Genomic DNA, 21,489 nt, shown 5'->3' on the forward strand with positions numbered 1-21,489 from the left:
ATGTATGCGGAGAGAATCGGAATGGCGCGGGGAACATTACAGGTATGGTAAACAACATTAATTAAAACTAATAGAGGCGAAAATCAAGGAAAGGTATGGGGTAGGTTCTTGAATAGTAGAAAAGAACGAAGCACGTGATTCTGATTGAGAATTTGGGACAACGATTAGCCTCACGGCAAAGTTACGTTTGTGAAAGATACAACAGGGACTTTCTGCTTAGTGCTGCTGTGTTAAAATGGAATCACTTATTATTCGGTATTTTGCTTGTAGTAGGTACCACTACACTCAACCAAGCCGTAATTCGACGTTAACATGACGAGTCCATTTACTGTCCATGGTAGCAAGCAGCGCGAAAAACAAGACGGCGCACATGCTTTAAAGGGACACTAAAGAGAAACAATGAATTGGTTTAGAAGGATAAAGTGTGCTCGGAGAACTCTTGTCTAGTTTATTTCACCACCATAGGTTTATTATTAGAGGAGAAAACCAAGTTGAAAGTTTCATTTTTAAATTTCGCGCCGGACTTTGTAATTCGTGGCGTTTAACGTATTTAACGTATTTTGGCGCCACTGGCTCGACGAAATTTCCACAAACTCGTTATGTCAAGTCTCTGGCCCCCTGAGAGGACAATGTACTTCGAGCTAACTGATTAGGAACTACGTTGGCTCAAGCAGGCGCCGTCAAAGATATGTGACGTCACGGCAAATGGTGCGAGAATTCCAAGGTGGCGTCGCCACCTGTATTTTCTTTTTGTGCATTTTCTCGCTTATTAAGCATCTTCGCGCAGAAAGCGTGGTGTTTTTGGTATCGTGGAAGACTACATTACTAATGCGAGAAAAATTGTTTTGTCCCTTTAAAGCATTCCCATGACTACGTAACTTGCTGCTTCATTGTTCTTTATTCAATTCATTTCTCATGTAACTGCGCATAAGTGGGGCAGACGGAGCTGTGCCGCAGTGTGCAATTTAAGGAACACCCCAATTCCTTGAAAAGCCCGACAAGTTAATATTTATCACTGCATTGCCGCCAGTTTGGGCGCAGTCTTGTTTTTGGCTCTACATCCAGTTTGTACAAACAGAAGCAAAAAAGCACGTGAACATGTTGAGGCCGCACACGCAAGCATGTGTCAGCCAGGCGTCGGTGACACTGCATAATAAGGAAATTTCTTGGGATATTATGAAGCATATGCCATGGGGGTGCTTTGGTTATTGAGCGAAAAGATGTCACAATTTCTTTCTTTGCGCATGCACCGTACGGCCGGGTGCTGTATGTATATGTCTTACTTCTGACTAAAACGCTTAGTTGAAAGTCAGCGCTTGTTCCTCTCATTCCTTCCTGTGTGCGTCGTCTTGCTTTTCGCGCTGCTTACTACCATGTATCCATACCAACTGGCCCAGTTAACTACACTTTTGCAATTTACTGCTGTCTGATGTTACACATGCCCTCTTCTCTCGGTCTGCCTTACCGAATTTGACGTCCATCGACAAAAAATACTTCAGGTAAAGTGTCGGCAATAGATAGATAGATAGATAGATAGATAGATAGATAGATAGATAGATAGATAGATAGATAGATAGATAGATAGATAGATAGATAGATAGATAGATAGATAGATAGATCATGAATTGGAAGTTGTCGCCGCGTCCGCGAATACAAAGAGGGTTTGCGCGTGCGTGTGTGTGCAAATACCATTTGTAGTGAAGTGACTAGCTGCAACTATTATTGCAAGTAGGTGGCACTGTTTCACTTAATAGTGCGGCCTATAGAAATGTTCATACGATGAACTCAATATGTGTCCTGTATTTCCAGCTCTTCAGGGACACCTTAATCCCAAATAGTTACAATATGTGTTGTTGCTTACACGAAATGCGAAAAACAACGCTTATTAACCTGGGCGAAAGAATGTACCCTTTTCATATGGCTATCGAATAGGGCATCGCATTGTTTCTCTTGTGCAATGAAATGCAACAATAAGTGCAAAATTACTAAAGGAGGACAAATAACATAAAAAACATGAAATGTTATAATCAATACACAAAGAAATAATGAAAACAATACTGTCATGTACCCTGAAAAAAAAAACGAGAGGACAAACATTTTAAACATTTACAATACCGATCCACATAACGTCATATTGACTCATTGCCCCGTGTATCTTCGAACACTAAGGTGAAGTGCATATTCATTTCCACGGAGATGGCAATAGGATAGCTGCGCGTACATTAGTGCAGTTACACTTCGAGCACATGCATTTCTTACTGTATTGAGTGTGTCGCTACGGTGTAGAGTACAGCGATCGCTTGCAAATGAATCACCTAGTTTCTTGCTCTTTCTACCAGGCGGACACGTTGGCGTCCCTCGATGTTCCCAAAACTATGGCGACCAGGGTAACCCGGTTATCGGAAGAGCCTTTGTCGCTCGCTACGTCACCCCCAAAGCCACATGCTGTTCCCTGTCCTCTCCCAAGAGAAAATGTCTGCACATGGCCTCTTTGCCGCTCATTGGCACAGTGGTTACGGTCACAAATCGACTATAGCGTTGAACCGTGCAATGATTTCTACAAGCACCTGTGCGGTAAATACAAAGGCGAAAACGTTTTTTACGACGTAAGTGACAATAGCTGTTGTGAATTGTGTGCTGGGACTATTTTCTTTCCTTTACACTGATCATATTTTCTGAAAAAGAAAGAACGAAAACATAAATGGAGCTGTATAAATAATACATTCAAGCGAAGCTTGTTATGAGTTAGATTATTTCGGAGAGGGCGTTGACGTAACGAAAGAACCAGCGCCAGTGAGGGTAAAGAATATTGGCCTTCGAAGGTAGGCCGGTCACATGCTTATATTTATGCGCGTTTTCGATAACTTGATCCTCCCTCGATTATGTGCTTGTCGACAATCAGCCGTTTCTGATATGGCAGATTGATCTGCTGTCGAGGTCATTCTTCATTTCGCGTTGCCACGTTAAATTGTTGACTAGGTATAAACGCATAATGCAGTTTCCGACGCCGGAACCTGAGTCATTAGGCACGATACCAACTGCGTAGGTGTGGCCTCAAGCCACGCCCGCATTCAGTAAGAGCTAAAGTCCCTAGATATTTTTAACCTTTTACCTAAGTACCGACAAGTGCCTCCTTTCCCGCCCCTCCCTCACGCGCAGCCGACGTCTGCCGCCATTTTCTTCCTAATCTGGAAGATTTACAAAGCCACGCACTTCTAAGTATATTAGCCACGCATCTTTGAGCGGACAATACGCTAGCGTGTGACAGGCCTTTCTCCTCCCGCCAACCCTCCGTCGTTAATGAGCGGGGGACACGTTTCACCAGGTGCTTGAAAAGCGTTAGGAAGAACATGGCTACCGAAAACGAGCGTTAGCCAATGAGATTCGTCGGCGACGCTTTGATGGATTTCGGTACTTAAGAAAGAAGAGAGAAAAATCTAGGGACTTTAGTAAGAGCCGTTTCGCTTTCGCCGGCGATAGAAAGCAAGAAACAATGTAAGAAAGGAATGTTGTAAATAAATAAATAAATAAATGTACAACGAAAACGATGATCGGCACTGGACGTTGTCGCCTGATTTTGTCTATAATTGCTTTTCACACTGTCACAATGTATTTCGCCACACACAGCCGCAGAACACGATGTGACATGAAGTTTTCGTGAATAACGTTATAATAGCAAGCAGGCTAGTCGCGACAGCAATTGGCGGGGTGGTATCGCTCGACGAAACATATTACCTGTAGAAGTGCGCTTCGCATATCTTGCAGTTTTGGAACTCGCAAATCAACTTGATTTTCAAAAAAAAAATAGCCAAAGAACATAATTATTCGATTTGAGAGAGGCGAAGCCAGATCGCAAAGCGAGGTCGAGATTGATCAGACCGACAAGCACACGAGAAGGGACAGCAGCCTTGCGGCTTGTCCAAGACTACTGCAGTCTACAGGTGTCAGTGCTACGCACTGACTTGACGGCTGTCTTCTCTTATATACACGACCTTGCTTGAATAGTTGCATTTCCATTTTCATTCTTTCTCTTGAATGCGCGCTCACGCAGCGCGGGGTTGTTCAGTTGCGACCTGCTCATTGCATTCTTTTGCAAACGCAATAGCTGGGACCTCAACAAACGTTAATATTCATCGTTTTTATGGAAACGCAGCTGTGTCAGTTAGGGACATCATCTCGGGACTCAACAGCGAACTCAAAGGAGTATCGGAACATATTATGTATATCACGAATGTCACTCGAAGAGACCTAACAAAAGTCTGCGCTACTCGGGGAATTAAAATATGTGCGACAGTAAGGGGTTCATTGGCCAAACTTCACGTGGTTGAAGAAGGCTTGTAATCCAATGAACATGTTAGAATTTGTTCCTAATTCTAATTACAAAGCCTAACATCTCACACTTCCACAGGGGCCATTCATCTTCAAAATACATAAACACCACTCTATTGTGTTCCACAATGGGCACGTAGGTTTTACATTATGTGCTTGCAAATGTATACCTTGCCCGTTTTAAACGGGAAAACTTGATGTATATTTGAGTTAGCACGATTGAATAATTTGTGTTCACCGCAATTTCGGAGATATCTGGAAATTACGGGTAAGATACCACTTTTTTGTTGTCGAGTGAGAACATCATATCAACAAAAAGCTTGGAAGCTATTTTTACCTGAATATTCCGCGAACTGATTGAACACTCCTAAACTAGACCGTAGCATGCCCATACCAGTACTTTGAGCCCAATTTTCTACTTTTTGCCGGTCGTCTACATGCGTGGTCCTATTGTTTTCCAATAATTTGCCTGTTTCCACGTACAGTGGTAAATGTGCCGGCTTATCCTCCAATTTACCCTCTGAGAGCACACGACAGCTTCCACGCTCTCGACACCACATTTATCAAAGTATTTTTTCAATTATGGTACGGTGAACAGCTACCCATGGAACACTATAATTTTCCAATTCGTATGAGTGATCGATGTAACAGCATCCCGGCATCTCAGAGACCGCACTCACCCATGCCATTCGCACTGAAAATCGCCATGGAAGCTTTCGAATGTTTTGGCCTTGCTAAGAAATTAAATGTTCACATAAAACGAACCAGCACGTCATTATTGCACTCGTGAGAAAACTGGTTTACGGTCAGCACCTTTCCTAGTGCAAAGAGAACTCTGGCAATCTTGATGTAACTGCAGCGGGCTTGAGTCCCTCTGCTTAACGATATAATAACGCGCACAAAAGAAACGCTGCGCATAGTTGGCCTTCGATAGAAATTCTCCAGTGACCCCAATAAAACATTTCGCTTGGTTTCTTTTGCACAGGTTCAAAATTGGATAGCCATATCCACGCGAGGGACACTAACCGGTTCGGAAATATCACCCTCCAATCAACTTTCGTGGCAGAAAGCAGCTGCGATGTACCAAGCCTGCGTGTCGTTCGCGTCGTCGTATCGGCCGGAGGTAAACATAAATGCCACTTTATCTGTAAAGGTTGAGCTTCTTCTTATGACAACATTGTTTATCCTTCTAGATACTATACGGTTTTAACTGGTCTACTGTTGTCCTGTAGAATGCATTCGCAATGACAGTGTGAATAAGAAGTTGTGTGTGCGATTGGTAGTGGGCACCCTTGCCCGAACAACAGTGTACTTTTATTTTATAAAGCCCAAGAAAAAAACCCTGACGTGTAAATGTATTAGGGTACCGTCTGTTAAATGTTCGTTTGCATTAGCCATGTGCGGAGATGACTGCTTCTCAGTGTTGTTGATTGAACGCAAGCACGCGAAAAATGGGCCGTAAGAGGGCGCTGCAATGGCAAATTCGTTGGATCAGCACATGCGTAAAATGTGTTATGCATGATTTTCACGCTCTTTTTTGCTGAGGTATTGGTTTGTCAAATATCAGCTTCCATGACATTTTGGCTATATTTTAGTTGAAAGCGACAGTTTACCTTCACCCGGAAGGACGAAACAATTACTGATATAGCAAGATATTACCGCACGTAACGCATATAAAAGGCTTCAACCGGATGCACAACAGCAGCTTACTCTCGACACTTCTGCGGAACGTCTAAAATGGCTTCGGCGAGTCTAATTCCATTTACAAGGGAAGCACCACTATCAGTCCCACATCCCTAACTATGTATGATTTTCCTTACCCTAAAAAGAGCCTCCAATGCAGGCTTCAAAAGAAGACATCGAAATTGCAAGGCATCGTTTTTGTAGAATATTTATATATACTTGATCGCTAAAGATAGACTCAACCATAAACGCTTGAGGGGGTGCGTGGGACCTTGCTGAAACTTCTCTGCCGCATATCCAATGATTTTGTGGTATTTAGCCCTCATACTGTGCAGCCGCCTGAAATAACGAGGACAACTATGATAACATCTTGTAATCATATAACACCTTTTTTTTTGCTTTCCTTCCTGATATTTACCAGAAAAAATAGCCCTATACACGATGAATATACAGCGCTTCGCTCGGCATGCAATTACTGGTTTGTTCTCTAAAGTATGCTTACGGCTTCCCGTTGTCGCGATTCTGCGTCAACGCATATATGTTTTGTCGTTTGTAGCTAAAATAATAAGGATCAGTCGATTATGAATTCTTCAGATGGTAAGCCACAGCTTTAGTCGAGTATCACTGCTACTGTAACTTTTTGGTCGAGCCCGGATGTCGTCGATACATGACTAGACTGTCGCATACTTCCAGCGAGTTATGTTCACCATGTAGTCATGTACTTCTGAGAGCACGCAAATATTCCTAATCTGGGATCTATATTTGGGAATTCATGACCTATTTCTATCGCAGACTGACGACCTCGTGAAGTGGATGATCTAATTGAACCTGGATTTCCTGAACAAGACAAGAATGGCGACTGTCGATCCCGTTGAAATAATTGTGCGTGTCTCTCTTGACTTGGGAGTAGAAGCTACTCTCTACATTTATAGCCCGTTAGCTTTTCATAACAAGTTAACATGAAGCTGCTTGTGCATTATAGACAAGGGTGTAGCTATGATAATGAAGACCCTTTATAGGATCGTAATTGGGTCCATCATCATCATACGTCATTAAAGCCCCTTGAACTTGAAAAGCAGCGAGCAGTGCCACTCCCCCCCCCGCGCGCGTGTTTTCCTCCTCGATTGTCCGCACGCGCCCTCCACGGGCGATGCGAAGGGCACTATGTTTTGTCGTTGATCCCGCGAACGCTCTTCCTCATTCGATGGAGCTACTCTACGCGCCCAGTAGTTTAAAGCAACTTGAGTAATAGTAATTACAGCATCGAGCATGCTCTATGTAACGTTTATGGGCAGATTGGTTTTTTCTTAAGGCCCTATCAATAAGGCATACCGATAGAAAATGAGTTTTGGGGTAAGTTGTCTATTCCAGACATTTTTTTCTTCCACTTGATTAGACACTTTGCTTTGTGTATCTGATCGAGCATTGCTTTCCGTGCATGCCTCTGGGTTTGGCTTTTGTTTTGTGTGAGCGTCTAGGCACCGCAGGTATAATTAAGCGTGGCTTTAGTTTTAGTCGCGAGTGCATCTTTCGTCTTCTTAATATGAACTGAATACGATGCTTGCACAGTTCCAATACAAACAAGCACAAGCGGTGGCGGCAACCACTCATAGCTGGGTCATTCCACGCCAACTGTCCCAGCCGGGGCGCTCGACAAAAATCAATTTCTCTGAAAATATCTGAGAAAATTACACACATATAGACATTAGTTCTACAGTATTTTCCCAAAATATTTTGAGCGCCAAAAATTTTTCGGGCACGTGAGCGCCATTTGAACTTCTCGATATGGTGGAAAACCAGGTACGAAAGAAAACTTCGCTATAAATGGACCGTTTCACGCATTCATTCGAAACTTGCTTTTTTGTGTTTTTACAGCATCGCGCATTTATTATAGGACAGTTGCTTAGAGTAGCTTTATATTTTTCACTCCTTGGTGCGTAGGTAAAATTGAGTAAATTGCTGCGTTTTCGAGAATTTTTTTACAAAAGACGATTGTAGACCAAGTACATCAATTATTTTTATAGAAGTGGCCATAACACGTACTATCTCCTAAAATTGTTGTTTTGCCTATATGTGGCGCACAAGCTCTAAAATAAAATCCTAAACTTGGAAAAAACGCTACATTGGCCTGTGTTCAGACGTATGTAGCACCCTGAGGTGGTCCAAGAAAAAATAAGCAGAAACGCGCATACGATTGAGAATTACAATACCTTCGTCCACAGAAAGTTTAATCGAAGTAGTTTTTGTTTTAGTGAAGAAAAAAAATTTTGAAGTTTAGTCCCACCATTGCATTATATTGCTATGGGGGCAGTGCAAACCGACTGAATTTACTGCTTAAAAAAAGAGGTAGTGTATTCGTAGCACATCGTTTTCGGCTCCTTTGTTAGGGCTTTATAATGTATATTACATATCAAGGAGATGATAAACAGAGGTAAAAATATAACAATACCATTGGCTTAGATGCCGAAATTCCCCAATAATGAATCGCGTTACCTATTGCATTTTTTACGCACACCGGAGGCGGAGGTGGTGGCGCCGGACAACCACGCCACAAAAATAGGCTGTTGTGATCTCATAACAGCTGTAAAGCAATGCATGCCACCAGACAGACAAATTCTACTTTAACCAAAACCTGCTGTCTGCAACCATCCAAATAACGATGTGAAAAATAGCTTGGCATATCCCGTCTGTAGTGTCACGGACGACGGGACGGAATGCGTGAATACGCGGCGCGTTGTCACATCATGTGCCGTTCGTTGCGGAATACTTTGATGAACTCCGTTTGGATCCGCTATAAATGACCACGCTCATGCCTCCTTTATCCGGTTTACATGAACTCGGAGACTTAACTTATTTTAACGCCAATTGATTCTCAGAGCCGCATGCAATAAGTAACGCGATTCATTATTGGGGAATTTCGGCATCTAAGCCAATGGTATTGCTATATTTTTACCTCTGTTTATCATCTCCTTGATATGTAATATACATTATAAAGCCCTAACAAAAGGAGCCGAAAACGATGTGCTACGAATACACTACCTCTTTTTTTTAAGCTGTAAATTCAGTCGGTTTGTACTGCCCCCATAGCAAAATAATGCAATGGTGGAACTAAACTTCAAAAATGTTTTTCTTCACTAAAACAAAAACTACTTCGATTAAACTTTCTGTGGACGAAGGTGTTGTAATTCTCAATCGTATGCGCTTTTCCGCTTATTTTTTCTTGGACCACCTCAAGGTGCTACATACGTCTGAACACAGGCCAATGTAGCGTTTTTTCCAAGTTTAGGATTTTATTTTAGAGCTTGTGCGCCACATATAGGCAAAACAAAAATTTTAGGAGATAGTACGTGTTATGGGCACTTCTATAAAAATAATTGATGTACTTGGTCTACAATCGTCTTTTGTAAAAAAATTCCCGAAAACGCAGCAACTTACTCAATTTTACCTACGCGCTAAGGAGTGAAAAATATAAAGCTACTCTAAGCAACTGCCCTATAATAAAAGAGCGATGCTCTAAAAACACAAAAAAGCAAGTTTCGAATGAATGCGTGAAACGGTCCATTTATAGCGAAGTTTTCTTTCGTACCTGGTTTTCCACCATATCGAGAAGTTCAAATGGCGCTCACGTGCCCGAAAAATTTTTGCCGCTCAAAATATTTTGGGAAAATACTGTAGAACTAATGTCTATGTGTGTGTAATTTTCTCAGATTTTTTCAGAGAAATCGATTTTTGTCGAGCGCCCAGACTGGGACAGTTGGCATGGAATGACCCAGCTAACAATTATAGACGCTCAAGTGAGATATCTGCACAGATTATTTAAACATTGGTGTAAACGAAACATAAAAGAATTACGGCGTATTTTTATAAGAGATGACAGAATTCTATATTTTCGGCCAGGACAAGTGCCTTTGGTTAATGTATTTTGATAGTTCACACCTCAATGCGCTCCATTACGTAGTATGTACCACTGATAAGATTGCGTTTTACTTAGATGCACACTCAAAAATTAGGTTAACATGATAAACGTCACCCCGAAGGAAATCGTATAATCTTCAGTGTCAAAAATTTGTTTGTATCGGAAGCCGTGCAGTATGGATGGCAGCTGAGAAAAAAAAATATGCTGAAAAGAAAGACAACTCTCGGCAGTAACAATACGTCAGGTGCAAACCAACACATTTCCATGCTTGATAGATTCGGAATGCGGCTGAAAGTTTACGGACGATTGGATCTTGATGATTGCAAATCGTCGGGCCCAGAAACAAGCATAAACTGGTGGTGACGCGTTAAAAGCGAGAATGAGGGGAGGAGGTCAGCGGCGGTACTTTCAAAATTTCAAATGATTTTTCGTGCCACCCCCATATCGCGTCTCTCGTGAAGAAAACGAGGCATCGCTCAAGACGCGAGCTACTTGCAGAACTGTCGCGGTCTCTGCCTGGATAAACGCCGCCGCAGCTTCTGCGACTCCGATTTACCCTCTGGCCTTTCACAGAATGCAGCAATAATGGCGCGGCCGCGTCGGCCATCGTCATGTCTTCCCGCTGCAGTGGTGGTCCCAGCGACAGACCTTTCGTCGATAGGCCAACTGCGAAACTTCCACGACTGTTCCCGCCTGTGAGACCACTGAATCCGCGTAGTCAAAGACGGCTTGTTGAGCTCGATGTCATCCTAAAGTTGAATGACATCACCCAACAACCGGTAATGTAAACCATAGTCCAGAAAGCCCTGCCTATTCAACTGCATAATCTTCCGGCCGCGCAACATCCACTCACGGCTCCCTTCTGGACATCAAAAAAAGTGCCGTGTGTATTTCGTCGCAGCTCGCGGCGCAGGCTGTCGTGGACCCTTCACATGACCATGACCCGACTACCGCGACAGATGGTACCTCTTGATAAAAGAAAATTAGTTAGTTAGTTAGTTAGTTAGTTAGTTAGTTAGTTAGTTAGTTAGTTAGTTAGTTAGTTAGTTAGTTAGTTAGTTAGTTAGTTAGTTAGGTTGGTTTTATTGGCGCAAAAGCGACTACGGCTATGCTGCGCCAGCCACATGATGACAGGAGAAAAAAGCGAAGCAAAAAAACGCCAGGCCTGCGCTGAAACCGCAGCACAGTCACAGCGAAAGCTGGAAGAGCGGCGTTTAGAGAGCCCGTTAAGCTCTCTTGGGGCTACAATACAAGTACACTAGAAAGGTAGCCATTACGCCATAAATCACAATTTTTGTGAAGTTGGGAAGCACCTACTAAGACATTATTCGTTATTCTGCCGATAAACGAGGCACCAACTACACGTCTGTAAGGCATTATGTGCACTTTGTTGACGCGACGACTGATGACGATGAAGAATTATGGCTCAGCCCTTTGTAATGGGTTGGAATCTTTAAACGACCTACCAGTTATGTAATTTGCGTTGGGTGACTCCTGGTCGCTATTTCCCTCTCCCGTCATGCTGTATAACATACGTTGACGTGGGAGAGAGACGGGGGGGGGGGGGCGAAGAACTTTACTGAGACCCCGAGGAAATGGATCATGCGCTTATGGGCTTCCTTGGCAACCAATACAAGTGCACTTGCGAGGAACCCACTACGCTATAAATCATTGTAATTTTACTGAGAGCCCGAGGAAGTGGATCATGTGCTTATGGGCTTCTTTAGCAACCAATACAAGTGCACTTGCTAGGAACGCACTACGCTATAAATCATTGTAATTTTACTGAGACCCCGAGGAAGTGGATCATGTACTTATGGGCTTCCTTAGCAACCAATACAAGTGCACTTGCGAGGAACCCACTACGCTATAAATCATTGTAATTTTTTAGATGTAGGGCAGCAGGCACTGTGCCATTTTTCGTCATTTTACGGAGAGCGTTGGTACCTGCTAAACGCATGTAAGGCATTATGTGCACTTTGTTGATGCTGTGGCTGATGACGATGAAGAATTATGGCAGAGCCCTTTGTAATGGGTTTGAAGCATTCAACAACCTACTCGTTGCGCAATTCACATTGTGTGACGCCTGGTTACAGAATTCACGTTGTGCGACGGTTGTTGCTTATTGTACTCTTCTACCACGCTATATTGCATATGCTAATGTGGTTCCTTCCCGACATGAAGCATGTATAGGACTTTTTTGCAAAGCAGTTTCAAGCACCGGCATGGCTCAGAGGTTGAATATTGGGCTCCCACGCAGAGAGCCCAGGTTGGAACCTCGTTCCATCCTGCAATTTTTTTCTTATTTCGAGCGATACTGGTTACGGACACCGGCGGCGGCGGCGGCGGCGGACAACTACGGCGCCAAAAACGGCCGGTGAAACGATCTCATAACAGCTTTCGCTGTAAAACAACAAAAGCCAATGAACTGTACTCTACGCAACGCGTTCTATGAACATGATTATGAGAATGTGGTCATCTATGACATATGGGGTAGAATGAAAAGTGCAGTGTGGCTGTAGAAAGGCCTAAGATCACTCGCTGTAGAGATGCGTAAAATATACTGCATGTATACATTAAAATTATGAGCATGATACGCGGGGTGGTCAATGGGTATGCATTCTGCGCGAGATTATGATACTAAAACCGCAGAGATATGTACATAGCACTACTGCCTTCCCCGTGTCCTTGCTTCCAAGTGCCAGGAGGCAAGTGGTTTATTTTAAAATAGCCGCCGCAGCAACAGCCTCTTCGAAGAGGCCGTGCTACAGGTTGCAAAATTTATAAAGCTTCCCGCACTATGTGTGCCATGGAGCGTAGTGATTAAGCTTATTTAATAAGTCTGTTTCGTCTAAGAAGTTCATGACATTAGCTAGTGGTATTAAAGGTTTGTCACCTAAAAGTAACCTTGGATGTAGTGGTATGTGTAACTTATAAAGCATATGGAGTGTTTCTCTCTTTGAGTTTCCATATCTGGACAGGTTGCTAAGATGTGTAATACTGTCAATTGGTCATGACATTTGTCGCATGTTGGTGGGTCCTCATCTGCCAATAGGTAGTTATGTGTAATAAGCGTGTGACCTATACGATGTCGCCATCGGACAACTTCGATGAACCGTTTTTGATGGTAACATGTTTTCCATTAAGCAAGTACAGGCTTGATGAATTGGTGTTTGTTGTTTATATTTGATTCCCACTCGCTTTACCATTTGAGTGTTAGTGATCTGCGAAGAGCTTTAATTCCATCCGTTAGAGGTACGTTTCTGTTAGAAACATTGAGATGTTGTGCTTCTGCTGCATGCTGATCTGCCCTTTCATTTCCTGCGATCCCGACGTGGCTAGGGACCCAGCAGAAACGTATAGACTGTCATTTACTTAGGTGTGAAAGTATGTTTAAAATATTGCCAATGATGGGCTCATACTGAGACCGCGGATTCAAGGCCTTCAAAGCACTTAGAGAGTTTGTGTATATTACTGCTTTTTCGCATCCGGAATTTACAATCCTCTGAAGTGCCATCCACAAAGCATAACGTTCAGCCGTGTAGACCGAGACAAACTGCGGCAGCCTAACTGTACGCTGCCACGTGCTTTGGACAACGCTGCTTCCGACATACGTATTTGTTTTGGAACCACCTGTATAGAATTCTTTAAAATTGTTATAAGTTTCCTGCACCATGCGAGATTCCTGTAGAATATGCTCATGTGGTGTATTTTGTTTCTTTAAATGTGCCAGCGATAGATCGACAAATTTCGTGAATTCATTCCACGGAGCTAGTCTGGCTGACCTTGGCATAACAGCGAGTGCTTCAGTAGGGGCGTTGCGCACTCACGACTTTTTCTTCAAATCTGAGCATCAGCGGTTTGATGACATTTGGCTTGTTTGCATAGTGTAAGCGTTTGTCGCAGTGCGTGATGATGTTATGACATATGTGGTTTGGCAGGGAATAAATTCTGAGAACGTATGCAAACATGAGTTGTGTTCTTCTCTGTTCTAGGGATGGCTCGTTACATTCGGCATACAGGCTGAGAATTGGCGAAGTTCTGTAGGCACCTGTCGCTAAGCGTAGCCCTTTATTATGGACAGGATCTAGTCCTTGAAGGTAGGAGTGTCTGGCAGAGCCATATACTATGCTGCCGTAGTCTAATATACTACGTACCAAAGAGCGGTAAATCTGCAGCAGGCACTTCCGGCCAGAGCCCCAGCGCTTGCGGGACAGAACTTTGAGAACATAGAGCGCATTCTTTGTTTTAATTTTCAGGCACTTGATGTGAGCAAGGAAGTTCAATTTTTTATCAGATACGATGCCTAAAGACTTGTGTTCTTGCTTCACCGGCAATACTGCTTCATTTAGTTTCAGGGTGGGGTCCGGTTGTAAGCCTCTCTTTTGAGAGAAAACAACAGCAACAGTTTTTTCCGAGGAAAACCGCAACCCGTTTTCAGATGCCCATTTGTTGAGTTTGTTTAAAGTAATTTGAATTTGACGTTCACAGGTTGCCATATTTGATGCACGGCACGCGATCTGAAGATCATCCACGTAAAGTGAGTGCATTAGTGTGGTAGGTACGTCCCTGTTAACCGAGTTCATCTTGACTACAAACAGCGTTGTGCTAAAAACACAGCCCTGAGGCACGCCGTTTTCTTGAATGAACACACCTGATAGGACCGTGCCAAGGCGCTCTTGAAATGTTCGGTTCGACATGAAACAAGAGAGACAGTTTAGCATTTTGCCTCGAATCTCCCAAGTCTGTCAAGTCCCCTCAAAACTTCGGAATCTCCATGTCGTGTCATACGCTTTTTCAAAGTCGAAAAAAGGACATTTAAGCAGTGGTGTTTGTGAGGAAACGCATTCGTACTTTCATTTTCTAATCAGACCAGGTGATCAGTTGTCGAACAACCAGCTCTGTACCCGCAACTGAGGGCTATCCAACAAATGCTCCTGTTTCAGGATTATATGTCAGGCTATAATTTATGATGGTTCGTAACGACTCTTGCAAGGCAGCTTGTAAGCGCAATCGGTCTGTAGTTACTCGCTTAATGTGGGTTGTTTTCCGGCTTTCAAAAATGGGCCTATGATAGATTTTTTTCCATTTATTTGGCATTTCACTGTTCTAAGATTATGTAAAGAAAACGACAGCAGGGCCTCTACAGCTTTCGGGGACAAGTGAGCGAGCATCGCATAATGTATTCGATCAGGGCCAGGTGCCGTATTTTTTCCTGCAGTGGGCACCCTATTGATTTCAAGAAGTGTGAACGGGTTGTTGTATAATTTGTCAGAACCTCCTGTGATTGGAAGCTTTTGTTTTTCAGCAGATTCTTTATATTTTAGGAAAGCTGCCCAATAATTCGCTGAGCTGGATATTGTGTGGAAGTGTTGAATATGTCTGCTTGTTCCTGCAAGTTTGTTTGGCTGCCAGCTGTTGAGAGAATGGAAACCGTGTAGCAGGTGTAATCGTCCCTAAACTTACGCACCTGATCCCACATTCTCTTGGACGTTACTGAACTATTGATGGAGGAGACCTATTGTTTCCAAGATACTTTTTCTGCTTGCGTGCGTACATATCTCGCTTTGGCTCGTGCTTTTTAATTATGAGAAGATTTTCTTGCGTGGGATATCTGCGAAAGGTACCCCACGCTTTGTTTTGTAATTTTTTAGCTTGTTTACAATCGCTATTCCACCAGGGTTTTATTTTTTACAAAAGATGCCAGAAGATTGTGGGATAGCCTCCGCTGTTGCTGCTAGTATGCAGGCAGTGATGCTGTCGTTCAATTCATCTACACTTAACCCCTTAATTATCTATGTTTCAAGAGTAGCTTTTTTAGTGAACAGAGGCCAGTTTGCAGACTCAAGCTTCCAGCGCGGTGGTCTACAGGGGATCATGCTAAGTGAAGACACAAGTTTAAGGATTATCAACGACTCTCCAGCTAAAATCGGTAATATAGATAGGGAGCACAGCTAAATCCAAGCAGTTCATAGCTCCAGTACTTGGGGAGCAGTATGTGGCTGTGCCAGTGTTTAGGAGACATATATCAATCGCAAGTATGAAATCTTCGATTATTTGTCCTCGACCATCCGTTGCGGTGCTTCCCCACACTGTGTTATGGCCGTTAAAATCCCCCGTTACAATAAAAGGTTCCGGCAGCTGGTTTAAAATTAACTCCAAAGGTGTTACAGTGAATGGCGTAGATCGCGAGATATATACGGAGCAAACTGTGACAGTTTTATGTGCTAAAATTGTAACCGATGCGCCTTCTATGTGGCTGCTAACCGTTACTCGCCTTGCAGGGACACTACTTTGTACGATAACAGCCACGCCACCAGACAACCTGCTAGCCTGGGTTCGGTCTCGGCGTATGACAGTAAAGTCCCTTAAAAAATTACACCATTTTCCGCTAAAGGGTACCGTGAGGCGATGCGAAGCCGGAGCACTTGCACGATCGCGTTCCGTTGGCGTTCCTTGGGCATGCTACCGACCTCGCGTCGTGGAACGCGAAGAGGAACGCTACGCGCGCCTTGTCTTCCCTCTAGCCTGGCCGTTAATTCTCACAGGGCGAGCGGAGAACGCAGTCGGCAGGCGTGTGAGAGGGGGCGGCGTAGGAGAAGAGAGAGAGGGGAGGGGACGAACATGCGCTGGTGCTCATCGCGATGTTGCGCAGGAGAGAATATCGGCATCTCTAGCCCGCGTTTCACGGGAAGAGTGAAAAGGGGAGGGGAGAGGAAAAGTGGAGAGGGGGAGGGGAGAGGGGTGTGGAGAGGGTATGCGCATGCGCAGTAAGGGTGGTCATGCCGCACACCACCACCACCACCACTACCGGATTGAACTCCGTAATAAGATACTTCGCATCTAAAGGTTTGTGTGCCTGTCACCCAAGTTTGTTTTTGTAGGCACAATGCCACAGGGGAGAAGGTGTTTATCATGTCTTTTATGTCACCTAAATTATGTAGCAGCCCTCTACAATTCCAGTGGATAATAAAAGCCATTTTGAAATTAAAAGGTGAGATTTGCTGCTACAAGTGACTGGAAGAGAGGTGACATATTGGAAGGACCAGCAGGTTCAATTAATTTACGGGGCCTTTGTGGCGTCTTGTGTTTTTGGAGAGGTCGAGAGAGTCCCGCCGCCCCTTCGGCGCTGCCTGCGCCGTCTGACTTGGAGTGGTGTTCATGGCCTCTTGAGAGTCTCTGGACAATGGCTCCAGAGGGCGATCTCTACGCTGCGGAGACTTCGTATCGAGCAACGAAGTCTTGAACCCCACCTGGCCGGACGTCGATGGGACCTCGTCGGCATCTGTGGTGCCTTGGCTGCTGCTGCAGCTCGTCGACGCCACTGGTGTCGTCTGGATCGGAGATGGCAGGGCAGCCTTGGCTACTCCCACCGTGGGGGCGGGTGGCGCTGGCCTCGGCACGCTGCGCGTGGTCCGGGCAACCGCCACAGGCCGTTGTGGTGTCGCCCCCCGCTGCACCACTTCGGCGAAAGATGTTTTTATTGCAAAGGACGGTAAAAAACGTGTTCGTGCTTCACGGAACGTAATATTTTCTTTGACTTTAAGAGTTATAATTTCTTTTTCTTTTTTCCAGGCTGGACAAGCTCTGGAGTACGCAGGGTGAGGGCCGTCGCAGTTTGCACAGTGCGTCTTATCGTGATTGCAATCATCAACGGAATGTCCCGTTGTTCCGCATTTTGCGGAACAACGGGACATTTAACGCCGGGGGGCCTTAAAGGTCCAATCACCTGGCACTGGCTCAACCCCCAGGATCCCCTTTTCCCAGGACACGGCAACGCCACGCACGGCTAGGCGTGGGAGGGGGTCGAAAGCTCCCCGATAGCTCGGGTACGTGGTGTCGCTACACACCAAACGCCTGCTTGCGCAGACGCCCCTGCGAGGAGTGACGGAAACGGGGCGGCTCGTTTGATCTCCCCTTCGGCCGCGTTCGACGCCCCCGCCCGCGCGCTTTTGCCCACGGTAGAACAACAATGCGCGGGGGGATCTTATCAATTTGGACTTCATACCGAAAGGACATCACGGCGATGGCAAAATCAACGGCAACGGCGACGGCAAAAACCCGTCGATATTGTCCATATAGTGCTATTGCAATAAAAATTCTCGTTTGAATACAGCTTTTTAGTCCTTGAAAAACGCGTGACAGGCCATTTGAATATCCTTGAATTTTCTCCTTTGAACCTTGTACGAGCCATGAATTGTGTGGTTTTAAATATTTATTTGTTTCGTAAGCACTATCGACATTAAAGGATATATTTTGCTAAATAGCATTGTTTTGTTCATTCAATTGCAGGAGCAAGCCCTGCTTACCCCATGGCTGTTCCGGAGGGACATATTGGCGCATCACCTTGCAAACAGCTTGTTTTACAACGAAAGCTGTTATGAGATCACAACAAGGGCCGTTTTTGGCGCCGTAGTTGTCCGCCACTGCCACCGCCACCGCCGGTATCCGTAAGCACTACCGCGCGAAATAAAAAAAAAACTAAATAAATAAAAATACCCGGGATGGAACGAGGTTCGAACGTGGGCCCTCTGCGTGGGAGCCCAGTACTCCACCTCAGAGCCATGCCGGTGTTTGTCTTTTCTTTCATGGTACTTATTCAACATATACACAGCACTTGGACGTAGTTCAATACAGACAAAGAACTAATATGTTGATTATACTATCTTCCCGACACAATGAGGAACAGAACAGACGGTACTATAGAATTCGCAATAATCTCTATAGCGAGTGATGGCCTTTACCAATTATATGCTGGAACAGCGATATATGCAGCTCACCAGTGCCGCATACAAGCTACAGAGATGCACTCTTATTTTGGGATGTGCTCCAACGAACTCTTCAAAAAGACTTTCTGCTAAATTCACATTCCATGCGACATCTCTTGCCAGCGAGTTGTAATGGCGTACCGTTCGGCATGCTTCTTCACATTGGAATGCATAGCCTCTGGAAGACGCGCATGTTGCAAAGAAACGCAGAGCCGATAATTTCCTCAAGAGCCCACTTCATTAGGATGGTCACTCAGCTAAGAGATGCATACGAGCAAATGGAAAGTCCACCAGAAGAGCCATGCCGGTGCTAGAACTACTTTGCAAAAAGACTCTATACAGGATTCATGTTGGGAAGGAACAACATTAACATATGTGGTGTGATAGAAGTGCAAAATAACAACCAGGCGTCATACAACGCGAATTCTATAACCAGGCGTTACACAATGCTAACTGCGCAACGAATGGGTTGTTGAGTGCCTCCAACCCATTACAAAGGTTTCTGCCGTGATTCTTCATCGTCATCAGCCACAGCATCAACAAAGTGCCCATAATAACTTACAGGTGTTTAGCGGGTACCACGGTTCTCCGCAGAACGACGAAAAAATTGCATAGTCACTGCATCCCTACTTCACAAAAAATATGATGATTTATAGCGTAGTGGGTTTCTCGCAATTGCAGTTTTATTGGTTGCCAACGAAGCCTATAAGGCTCCCATTATCCATTTCCTGTCATGTTATAAAGCGAGGTGGGAGAGTTAAATAACGACTGGGCGTCACACAATGCGAATTACGTGACTAGTGGGTCGTTTAGGGTTTCCAACCGAGTACAAAAGGCTCAGCCTTCATCTTCATTGTCATCAACCGTCGCAACAACAAAGTGCACATAATGCCTTACAGATGGTACCTCGCTTCCCCGCAGAATGACGAATAATGTCCTGGTGGGTGCTTCCCAACTTCACAAAAATTATGATTTCTGGTGTAGTGGGTGCGTTGGTGGTGTACTTGGCTTAATAGCGACCAAGACAGTTTATAACGGGCTCTAGAAATGCCGCTCTTCCAGCTTTCGCTGTTACTGTGCTGCGCTTTCCACGCAGGCCTGGCGCTTTTTTCAAGACTCATCGCTGCTTTTGGGAATAACGCACCTTCTTGCGCCATTTCATGAAGTATGAAGTCACATACTTCATAGATCAAGATGTCTGCTACTGTACAACTTAATAAGGTAAATTTTGTTGATTATTACAATATATTTCCAATGCATCATTGCCGGAGGTGTCGTCAACAACAATTTCTTTGTTGTTTGTGAGCAGCAACTACTGCTCACCACCGAAAGAAGGTCATTTGAGGAGGCAATGTGCACAGCATTCTTTCGCAGCACAGATTCAGTGTAAAGGGTCTCATATTTTTCTAACTATTGCACAACACTATTTTACCAGCTGGCTCGTAGGGTGTAGGTACACAAGACTGGGTATTCTGTTTTCTAAAATGACAGACTGGTGGGCTAGTTGGTATTGCATAACTGTGAAGAGTAGCGCAAAAAATTCACACAGACGACGACCGAGCAAGACGGGACACAGCGCTAAACTAACAACTAACAACAGCATTGTGCGCGTTGTGGTTGCAAGCCACTATTCAACAGAGCGCATTCATTAGCTAGAAATTCGGATCAACTAACGCGGGAAATTATTGAAGCGGCAGAGATAAAACATAGAGACGCGGCAAGTTGTCCTTGACTCCGTCTATCAGAAAAGGAAGTGCTATTTTTGTCACGTCAGCCGCTTGTGTGATATGCTTGGTTGATGGCCTTGCATGTTCCTTCGCCCCCCTCGCCCCTTTCCTTTTCCTTTCGCGCGGTGTCATGTGCATATATATACAATCACCTCCAATAAACACTCAGTTGTTAGTTTAGCGCTGTGTCCCGTCATGCTCTGTCGTCGTCTGTGTGAATTTTTTGCGCTACTGTTCACAGTTATTCTGTTGTAGAACTATTGGAACACTTTCAATTGTTACGGACGGCTCGTAGAGAACCGATACTGAAGACAGGGCCTTCTGTTGTCGTGTAATTGACACGCCTGTATTTTAACGGTTTCCTCAATAAGTACAAGCATGGTTTGCGGAACCTCTTTTCTAAGTACGACGGCACCTATATCTTGTTGAACAGTTTCTACAAAATGGACTGACCGTCCAACGGAAATGTCGTTTCTAAGTTACGAAAAAGTCTTCGGTCACAATATTGTCACGAGGTCGTGAGTTCAATAAAGACAGCAGTTGGCGTGTCCAAGATGAAACTCTTTATTTTGCCGAACTTGTGGCCTGGAAAAGGAATGTCACACCACAGCAATACGCACGGTACACTGACAGCGGCGAACAGAGCGTCGGCAGTCGATAATCTGCTCTGCGGAAAAGCGCGTCGGTATTTATACATGCAGCATCTAACATTCGAGCTTTATCGCTGGTGGCAACGTCAGTTCGAGAATAATCTCAACTGTTCGCGTTTGCGCGCTCAAGCCTATCAGGAGATTCTAAGGTAATCTGGAAGATTCCCAGACATTAGGGCGCAGCTTGCACAAGGCGGCGACTCCGCCTGCAACGGACTAGTTACATAAAAATGGCAAAAAGAAAAGCGTGAATTTTTTTATGCATCCCACATTCCCTAATAGTCTTCCGTAATATGCTTGACGAGCGTGTCGAATGTCGCGAATGTACGACTACATATCGCGCACATGAAACGCTGTCGCCGATGGGTTTGCTGGTGTTCTTTAAGATCACCCAGGACCGTGAACTGCTGAGTGCA

This window comes from Rhipicephalus sanguineus, chromosome 4 (assembly GCF_013339695.2).
Source record: "Rhipicephalus sanguineus isolate Rsan-2018 chromosome 4, BIME_Rsan_1.4, whole genome shotgun sequence".
In the NCBI taxonomy this organism is placed as follows: Eukaryota; Metazoa; Arthropoda; class Arachnida; order Ixodida; family Ixodidae; genus Rhipicephalus; species Rhipicephalus sanguineus.